We start from the raw sequence: 10,669 nt of genomic DNA on the forward strand, positions 1-10,669 counted from the left end.
AGGATAATCAAGACCATGAACACAAAAGAGAAGGAGGATTACTTACACTGGCCACTTCATTGAGGGCTCTATTAAGGATTTGGTCGACCCCCATTATTTCTGCTTAAGCCATGGCCTCTTTGCAGCGGTCATGCTTAAGAATGTGAGCAAGGCGATCCTTGGCCGACCTTAGGGCGTGGCCTGATAGTTTAGCCCAAGGGGGAACACCCTCAGCTTGTTGAGTCTGTTCAGTAGGGGCCGGAGGTGAAGGAGTCATGGCAGCATGAGTAGGTGGAGGCAGAATTTCCTGCTCGAGAGGAGCAGGAGGCTGGACAGATGTTTGACCAGAAGGCCCATTCATCGAAGGATCGGTGGATCGGTTCCTCTTAGCCGAAGGCATCTGACTGGGCTCCCCGTCATGTTTCCTGGTCAATTTCTTCTTTCAAACCAAGGGAACTTCTTCTTCCTCCTGAGTGCTGCAGATATCGAAGACGTTTGCAGAAGCCATTTCTGCAAAAGTGGTAAACATGCGGATAGTGAGCCAAAAATAGATGACAAGTTATGTTGCATCAGAAAAGAAATAAAGAAAATTACAAAGTCAAATACCCGAGCTATTACTACTGGTCACTATACTATTGACTCTACTAGTCATACACTCATTCTCTGGCATGAAGAAGTCTGGCCCTAGGTTTGGAGCATATGTAAAATTGCCGTCCCCGTCAAACAAATGATAGGGAATTGGCAAGTTATCTAAGAGTGAAATAACTGTACCGTTTTCGTCAGAGGACTCGTCTAAGTCTATGACAGGCTCGGTTGCCTTTTGTTTTCCCTTTCCTTGGGAGGCAGAAGACCTTTTTGCTGGGGGGTGCCAACGGGTTCCCTGATTGTAACCCCAGTTGGTCTCCATCGAGGAGGAGACGCTGGTGGTTGCTGCTCGGGATTTTCCTCGGCAGTGGCAATTCTTGCCGCAGGTTCCCTCACATCATAGTGAGGGGCCAGAAGACCAACTAGCCTCAAATTGGCCTCAGTGACCAGAGATTTGACGCTTTTCTCAATGTCTGTCATGCTGGCCAACATGGCAGACCTCAACACCATGTCTGCTGTTGGGTCTGGTCGCAACCATGGGCCTGAAAAACACAAGAAGTTTCAGAAAAATACAAGGAAAAATGCTAAGTAAAAATAGCGACCAGTGGGAAAAAACTTTTACCTCCTCGAGTGAAGGCCAGGTTATTCGCGACCATGTCAGGCGTGAGGAAATACTCCTGACTGTATTTCCCCACGTTTGAAATATGGGTTGTGTCACTCAGGAAGGTTCAGTTGGTCTCCTGGTGACAAAAGTGAAAGGACCCCGTACCAGATTGTTGGGGGTTGGACTTAAAGTAAAAAAAGGTAATTGACCTCGTGGGGAGTAGGCTCGGGCCATTTCTTGTGGTTATAAAGGATATAGAGTGCATCAAGCATTCTATATCCATTTGGTGTGATTTGGAAGAGGGCGACTCCGAAATAGTTCGCCACCTCCTGGAAGAATGGATGAAGAGGAAGAGTAGCCCCAGCCTCTATGTGATATCTCGACCAGGCGCTGTAAACGCCTCCAGGCAAATTCGCCCGCTCCTCCGCAGTAGGAATTTTGAGGGTTACCCCAAAATGGCCGTATTTTCTGAAGTAGTTGGCTAACATCCTAGGGGTTACATGGATGAGTGGGGAAAGATACCACTCGACGTCGGGAAGAACTGAATACCGAGGACAAGCCCTAACTTGGATGTGAGGGTCAGGAAAAATATTTTCTCGACCACTGGTCGAGGGAACCCCAACCTGCGAGCCAGGCTGGGCTGGAGGATTTGAAGGGTTTTCAGGATTTTTCTTCTTTTGGGAGGTGGACTTAACACGATCCATTCTAACTGAAGTTGGTTGAGGTCTGGGAGGAGAAATTCTGGAGAAAGGAATCTTGTGGATGCGCTGGGCTAGCTATTTTTCGCCCTCGAGCAGCTGCGCAAGTAGGTCGTTGTCTATCGGCCTCTCACCTCCCCACAAATCTGGCATCAAAAGCTGCGAACAGAAAAAGGGGGAGGTGAGGATGAAGAGCCTAAAAAGTTGGTTAGAATAACGCTGCTCATGTATAAAAGTCTAACTTTTATACAGCAGTATTCTAACGAAAACTAAATTTTTCATACGAACAGTTTGAAAAACAGATCAAAAAATGAAAGTAAAAAGTTTTTTTTGGAAAAGCTTTTTCAACTTCAGTAAGGGCAGGAATAACCTAGTTTTTCAACTAGCCTAAAAATTGAATTTTTACTTCGATTTTACGTCCTAGATTTATGATCTCGACTATCAAACTGATTCATAACCCCTAAAAGGAAAATATACACTACCATATCTAGCATCACTCGACAAATGCCCTATTTTCACGCATCTCTACCCAAGAACACGGAGCTGTATCAGAACCTAAAAAACTAGCTTAAATCGGCATGCACAACAAAGTAAAGGGTGCAAAAGTTCTGAAGCTTACCTATACGAAGATTGTGAAGTCCTGGAGAAATTTCGAGTTTAGGTGTGAGAACAGCAGATTCTTGGAACGACGAAGGATGGTCTTCAAAGAAATTATGGGTTCTTACTTGGGGGTTCTTGGAAGAGTTCTTGACAGAAAGATAGCTTGTAAAAAGTGAAAAGGAAATTCTGGAAGCTATATATATTGTCTAAGATGTGTTAAAAAGAGGAAATCATATGTTCCCCTTTTCCAAAGCGTGGGGAAGAGTGATAGCAATCAAAGGTTTGCTTGGGAACCAAAAAGGACATGATTGGACGTGGGTAGGTCACTTTTTCCAAGGAGGCACGAACTACTCTGACAGATTTGGTGTGGTAATCGAAGGGTCATTTTCCTAAAATTTTATTTATTGCTGGTCGTAATAAATAAACTTGGGGGGAAAATGTTATCCACAAAGCAGGTGTGGATGACGTGGCAAACATTTTCAACACATGACTAACACATGGCGGAGAATCTGTTCGACCATCGACCAAGGAGATTCCCCTGACACAACATTTGGGTTTTATATACGACCAGCTTGGTCATGTACTCCGTATATTTTGAGATAATCTTGTACAATTGTAATCATATCCGAGATTATCTCCCATGATACCTGATTGTCCGATTAATTAGGTAGAAATATCTTTAATTGATTAATGTAACCCACCATGAGCCTATAAATATTAAAAAGAAATAGCTCAAGGTGGGATCTTTTTTGGCCAATCTTTGTTTACGCTTTTGAACAGTGAACAAGAGGATTTAAGCTATTATCTCCCATTTGTAGTACTCATCACTCTGAGGCTTGTGAAACTCAAGAACCCTAGTTCTTTGATCACACCTTTGAGAATCAAGATCAATAATAGCTTAAGTGGACGTAGGTCATTACCAATTCCTGGGGCCGAACCACTATAAATTGTTGTGTCGTTTATTTTTCTTTCCATTAGATCTTATTCAATACTTTCCATCACATCAAGCATTTGACTCCGTGTCAGTTGACCGAAACGAGGGTCAACACTAACTATTCCGAATTGAGATTGAATTGACTTATGGTCAACTATATGATATGACTATAATAGATAATAACGGTATGTTTACTTATCTTATCAATTGTCAATATCGGTCCTGTCTGATGTAACAAATACATCTGATCTTATCTACTTTGCTAATGTTCTGGAAAGAACATAACACTGTAATGTGTAAGTAGATCATATTGTAGATTGACAAGTCAGTGTAAATCCTGTTCACTGACTAATCTTAGGACTAACTTATTTTGAACATATAATCATATTTATATTCCACTGTGATTAAGTCACTATAAATAAGATTAGCTATATGCTTGGGATTTAATAGAAGTTTATATTAAACAAATAATCATGAAAATAAAACATGTGAGCAAAGTGATTGACCAAGTCAAAAAATGATTTCTATTCTTCTATTGATAATAAAATGAGATTACAAAGAATTTGGGTTTTAATTAGGGCATAAAACCCCAACATGGACTTGGTTTCAGTTTCAGACATATTTTCTTAGGTAGCCTCTCAAGATCAATCCTTCGATCTCATATTTTAATTCTATACATTCATTAGTTGTATGACCCACGTCCCTATGAAATCTGAAAAATTTGTTTGAATCCTTTTTGGTTCTCTGGTCTCGCATTGCGTTGGGTAGCCTGAAAGGGACCTGATTCTCATTTGCAACAAATATCTTCTCCCGAGTATCTGTGAGCTCGGTATATACTGTATAAATGAAGAAGTATTTATCTCCTTTATTTTTACCCCCATTAGCCTCAGGGTTGTTCCCTTCATTATTATTTCTCTTAGAAGGGTTATCTCCTGAAGGTTGCACTATGGAGGGTGTAGCCGAGGTAGTGGTTGAGTTAATGTTTGTCGTTGTAGTTATTGAGGGCGAATGAGCTAGTTTAAGTGCTAACCTTGCCTGTTCTACATTGACAAACATCTGGGCCTGAGTGGTGAACTTAGATATTCTCCTCACTGGCTTCCTGTAACGCCCTGCTAATTAGGTTCTGTTACCACACGTGTTTAAATTAGTGAGGGACTCGCTTAACGAGCCATTTGGACTAAAACATGTGATTAAGCCACTAAGGGTTCAGGTATTAAAATTTCTTGGTCAACGAATAAACATTTCCATTAAAAGAAAACTTTAGTCTTTACATAGGATCCCAAAGTACAAGTTTAAAAATTGTTTACAACTCAGGGATTACAAAATAAGCTGACCTAAGCAGCAAAACAAGGTCCAAACCTAGTTCCCCTATGATACCTCGGACGTGGCAGTCGAGCAAACTGCATATGTACACATTGCCCCTAACGCTCTCCAACACATGGTTGGCCAAGCTTCTCCTCACCCTTACCTACACCACAAAGCACCCGTGAGCCAAAAGACTCAGCAAGAAAACATTCTAACAGATTCAGATAGCCAACATAATATAACAGCATGCTCAACAGTAATAACTGAAACCAAGCATACACACTATACCAATAAGAGACAATAGGGTCACACAAGTGTGTGTTGCACTCCTATACATTCATATGGCATTCGAGCCAGTCAAGTGCATGATGCACTCCCAGGGTGGCCTAGCCATAACGGCTTATGCTCAGCGTTCATAATGCCAATCATGACTGATAAGTCGAGCCTTGCAAACCCTCGACTCATAAGTTGAGCCTTGTGACCCTCAACTTACAAGTTGAGCCTTATAATCCCTCGACTTATTAGCCATCCATATAATCCCTCGACTTATAAGTCGAGCCTTGTGAACCCTCAAATCATAAGTCGAGCCTTGTAAACCCTCGACTCATAAGTCAAGCCCTTTTTTTCCCTCGGCTTATAAGTCGAGCCCTTTTTGAATCAAATATACCCTCGACTAGCAGACCAAGCTTTTGGTTAGGTGCAATAAACAGACTCCCGACTTATAAGCTGAGCCTCCCAGTCAGGAATAGACATACATATAATACCTTCATCATACACAGATACAACACATTACAATGCACTTACACAGGTATACACATGCATAATTATAATCATGCTGATTAGCTGGGCCCAAGCCCTAACCATGTTACATTTAACAGGGGCCAAGCCCCAATCATATTGCATTTAACAGTTGGGCCAAGCCTCAATCATATTATATTTAACAGTTGGACCAAGCCCAAATCATATTACATTTAACAGTTGGGCCAAGCCCCAATAATATTACATTTAACAGTTGGGCCAAACCCTAATCATAATACATTTGATAGTTGGGCCGAGCCCTAAACATAATATATTAGATAGTAGGGCCGACCCCTAAACATAATATATTCAACAATGGGGCCAAGCCCTAATCACGTATCTCATGCATCGGATGCAGTTTTCTTACCTTGATCCTCGTGCAAAAAGTGAAATGACTCTGAGTGTCAATTCTGACCCAAGCCTAGAGCAAACCCTGAATTTCTTTGCCCAAATTCAAAGAGCCATGTTGAACCCCTAGCTTAGCAGTTTTTAAGTTCCCTAGCAAGCTCCAATTCTTCCTTCAATTTCTTCTAATGGTCCAACACTTAGCCTAACTTGGAGTGCCTTGTGTACTTCAAGGTGAAGTTCTCCCAAGGCTCAAAGAATGCCTTGTATGTGAATGTGCCTAAGCTCAGCTGCTGGCTTGGTTAATTGACCCATGTGGTCAAATGACCATAATGCCCCTTGCCCCATTTAACCTCAAAGGTTACCCCTAAGGGAAAAATTGTCATTTGGCACAATTCCCGCTAATATTAAATTATCTCATACAATCCCAAATAATCTATCAAACCAATGTTCATCAATTAATTCCCGTTACTCTATAATTCCTGGTAATTTACGAAGTTACCAAAATACCCCTAAGTTCACTCCGAGCTGGGTATTTTACCCCGTTGTGACTTTCTGCTAACTAGCTCCCTAAGAACGCCTCGTGCCGAGTAACTTAAATAAATCAACATAATAATTTGGTCGCAATCATATATCACACATATTTACAATTATACCCTCAACGGGGTAAAAATTACAAAAATGCCTTTCTAATAAGAAACAAGCCCACATGCATATTTAATACACTTAAACATGCATGCATAATCATATCATAATACAATTCACATAATAACATGCTCATAACACATAAACATCTAATTAATTCAATTATTGCCTCCCAACCTCCTAATCTAGGCACTAAGCCATATTAGGGAAATCGGGGTGTTACACTTCCTCTGCATGTTGTCCCAAAGAGGACTTCCTGGCAGTACTCCAGCTCGTACCGCCATTAGATGACCGCTATCATCAACATTGCAAGCTCGGGCTGCCTCTATATTGAACCTCGCCAGGTAGCTCTTTAGTGATTCTCTTGGTTGTTGTCTAACATTTGTTAGGGTGGAAGCCTCAGGCTTGATACTCCTTAAAGCTTGGAACTGCTTTTTGAATTCCTTAGACAACTGATCACAAGACAAGATCAATTATTTTTTAAACTTGTCAAACCAGTTCTTTGCTGGTCTAGTGAGTGTGGTGGGGAAGAGCATACTTCTAAGCTCATATCTAACGTTGTTTGCTCGCATCACAACATTGAACATACTCAGGTGGCTGCCTGGGTCGGTAGTCCCATCTTCGGGCGCTACTTGGGGTGTAACGACCCAAAATTGCTAATAGGGCTTAATGCCTTAGAAAGCATGCTGGGAGGGCATAGTTGGTTTATATGTGTGTTTAATTGGTTAAATGTGTGACTATGTTGCATGCATGATTAATGTGATAATATGAATATATTATATGCATGTTTATGAGTATTAGATATGCATGTTGGCCCTTTATTGCTTATAAGGGCATAATTTTAATTTTAGCCCGTTGAGGGCATAAATGTGATTTTATGTGATATATGGTGGAGACCACATTATTATGTGGATATATTTGTAGTATATGGCTCGAGACAATCCTAGTGAGCAGATTAACAAAATAGTCACAACGGGGTTTAATATCCGGCTCGGGGGAGCATGAGATACTGATAAGGCATGACCCTTGACTGCTATGTGATCATAATTAGCATTACTGTTGCATGTGAATGAATGTTTAAATGCTTGATTGCATCCTAATTGCGTATGGTTGGTTGAGTTTCAATGGTGGATTATGGAAAGATTGTAAACCTGTCATCATTGCCTGACCGTCGAGTCATTGATTGCAGATAAACTTGGACAGCTATGCATCCAAGGTGATCAATACGACTAGCCGACACAGGGTCTGAGGCTAGAGATAATGATCAGGGCCAGAACCCTCCGCTAGTCCCTGAGAACTAGCAGCATATACTTGCTGATATGCAAGTCCGATTATAGAGTCAAGAAGAGCAGATTCACCTTCTAACACAGCAGGCTCCGTCAGGGAGTGCTGCCCCTATTATGCCACCTATTGTGGCACCAGTTGTACAACCACCTGAGGTTGGGAACAGGTGGGAGCCGCTTTATGAGCAGTTCATGAAACAACATCCTCCAACCTTTTTGGGGGACTAGATCCACTGAAGGCTGAATAGTGGATGAGTATGATCACTTCCATCCTAGATTTCATGAGGGTGGAAGGTAATGACAGGGTGGTCTGTGCCACCTATATGCTTAGACAGGATGCCCATATTTGGTGGGAGGTGGCCTCACAGACTAAGGATATTTCTACTTTGAGTTGGAATGGGTTCAGAGATTTGTTCAACCAGAAGTATTACAATGTTGCCATTAGGGTAGCGAAGGTGAATGAATTCACAGGGTTGGTACAAGGCATCATGACAGTTATAGAGTATGCCCTGAAGTTTGATAGGGTAGAAAAGTTTGCATCAGACTTAGTGCCTACAGATGCAGCTAGACAGGATAGGTTCATCCAGGGGCTTAATGCCATGATGCCTAGGATGAGAGGATTACATCAGTACCTGGGTAGACGACTTATGCTCAGGATGTTGAGAAGGCTCTTATTGTAGAAGAGGCAGAAAATAAGATCTGGAGGGAGAACGCTGGGAGAAGGGATGTTCACAGAGAAGTTCCTCCATCCACATGGTTTGGTAAGGGAGGAGGCTCCAGCGAGCTGAAGAGGAAGACCCCTGACACTTCGACCACTGCTGGTCCTGATAGGAGGGGTCAGCGAGTTCAAGGTGGTCGCCCGGGAGGCAGTGAGACAAAGAGAAGTTATCCAGAGTGCATGAGATGCAGGAAGCGCCATTTGGGCGAATGTCGAGTGAAAGCTTGTTACTTGTGCGGAGTGGTGGGACACCTCAAGAAGGACTGCCCAATAGTGAAGAAAGAGGAACCAGGGAAGGTGGACAGCTTGACTTCAGCTCGAGTGTTCACCTTGACAAAGGCAGAAGCCGAGGCTAGTCCCTAGGTGGTGACAGGTCAGCTTTCTAGCGCTGGCTCCTCTTATACTGTATTGATTGACTCTGGTGCTACACATTTGCTTTTTTTTAGTAAGGTAATTGATAGATTGTTTAGACCTAGTGAGTATTATACCGCGGGGTTTGGGACTATACTGCCTACAGGGGAATTGGTAGTTTCTAGGAGATGGTTTGAGCACTGTCGATGATGGTAGATAGTAAGGAACTATCAGTAGACTTGATTGAGTTAAGTATAGTTGACTTTGATATGATCTTGGCGATGGTTTGACTGGTTAGATATGGGGCTACTATAGATTGTAGGAAGAAGATGGTGACCTTTGAGCCTGAAGGTGAGGATCCCTTTGTTTTCGTGGGCACTGTGCATGGACCCCACATACCCATGATATCAGCATTGAGAGCTAGAGACCTATTACAAGGAGGTTGTATAGGTTTTCTAGCTAGTGTGGTGGATACCATTAGAGTTATGCCAGTAGGGCTGGGAGAGACCAGATTGGTACGCGAGTTCTTAGATGTGTTCCCTGAAGATTTACCAGGACTTCCGCCACACAGAGAGATTCAGTTTGTCATCGAGTTAGCACTGGGTACAGAGCCAGTGTCGAGGACACCGTAAAGGATGCCTCCAGCAGAACTAAAAGAATTGAAGATAATATTGCAAGAACTTCCTGATTTGGGGTTTATCAAACCTAGCTTCTTGCCATGGGGTGCTCCAGTTTTGTTTGTGAAGAAGAAGGATGAGACTCTAAGAATGTGTATAGACTACAGGGAGTTGAACAAGTTGACCATCAAGAATAAGTTCCCCTTACCAAGGATCGATGACCTGTTTGATCAGCTGTAGGGAAAGACGGTATTCTCGAAGATTGATCTTTGATCTGGTTATCACCAGTTGAGGATCAAGGATGAGGATATTTCAAAGACTACCTTCTGAACGTGGTATGGGCATTATGAGTTTTTGGTCATGTCGATTGGTCTGACCAATGCCCCAGCAACATTCATGGACCTGATGAACAGGGTGTTCAAGGACTTCTTGAACAATTTGTGATTGTCTTCATCGACGATATCTTGGTTTACTCCAGTTCATAGGCAAAACATGAACAGCATCTCCGACAGGTATTGCAAAGATTGAGAGAGCACCGGTTGTATGCCAAGTTTAAGAAGTGCAAGTTCTGGTTACTAGAAGTGACATTCCCTGGACACATTATTGGTGAAGATAGGATTAAGGTGGATCCAGCTAAGGTAGAGGCAGTGAGAGATTGGCCGAGGCCAAGGAGTGCTTTAGAGGTTAGGAGCTTCCTTGGATTAGCGGGATATTACAGAAGGTTCGGGGAAGGGTTCTCGAAGATTGCTGCACTGATGACAGAATTGACACAGAAAAATCTGAAGTTCACTTGGTTCGACAAGTGTGAGAATAGCTTCTAGGAACTGAAGCAACGACTGATTGCTGCTTCTATGTTGAGTCTTCCTTCGGAAGAAGGGAAGTTTGTGGTATATTGTGACACATCGAGATTGGGATTGGGATGCGTGTTGATGCAGAGTGAGAAGGTTATTGTTTATGTGTCACGACAGCTGAAGGAGTATGAGCAGTGGTACCCTACGTTGGGAATTGTGCCCTGAAAGCATATGTAGTAGACATTGTTTTAAGAAATAAATAAATAAATTGAATTTGCTATGCATATATTTTATGCACTATATTATTATGTGATAATATTATGTAAATATCAAAAAAATTCCTAAGTCCATATATGTAATCTCAAACACATATTGGTACGAGAGGATTGTGTTTGAGAAAAATGAACTTGAATAGT

This window comes from Humulus lupulus, chromosome 1 (assembly GCF_963169125.1).
Source record: "Humulus lupulus chromosome 1, drHumLupu1.1, whole genome shotgun sequence".
Classification (NCBI taxonomy): Eukaryota; Viridiplantae; Streptophyta; class Magnoliopsida; order Rosales; family Cannabaceae; genus Humulus; species Humulus lupulus.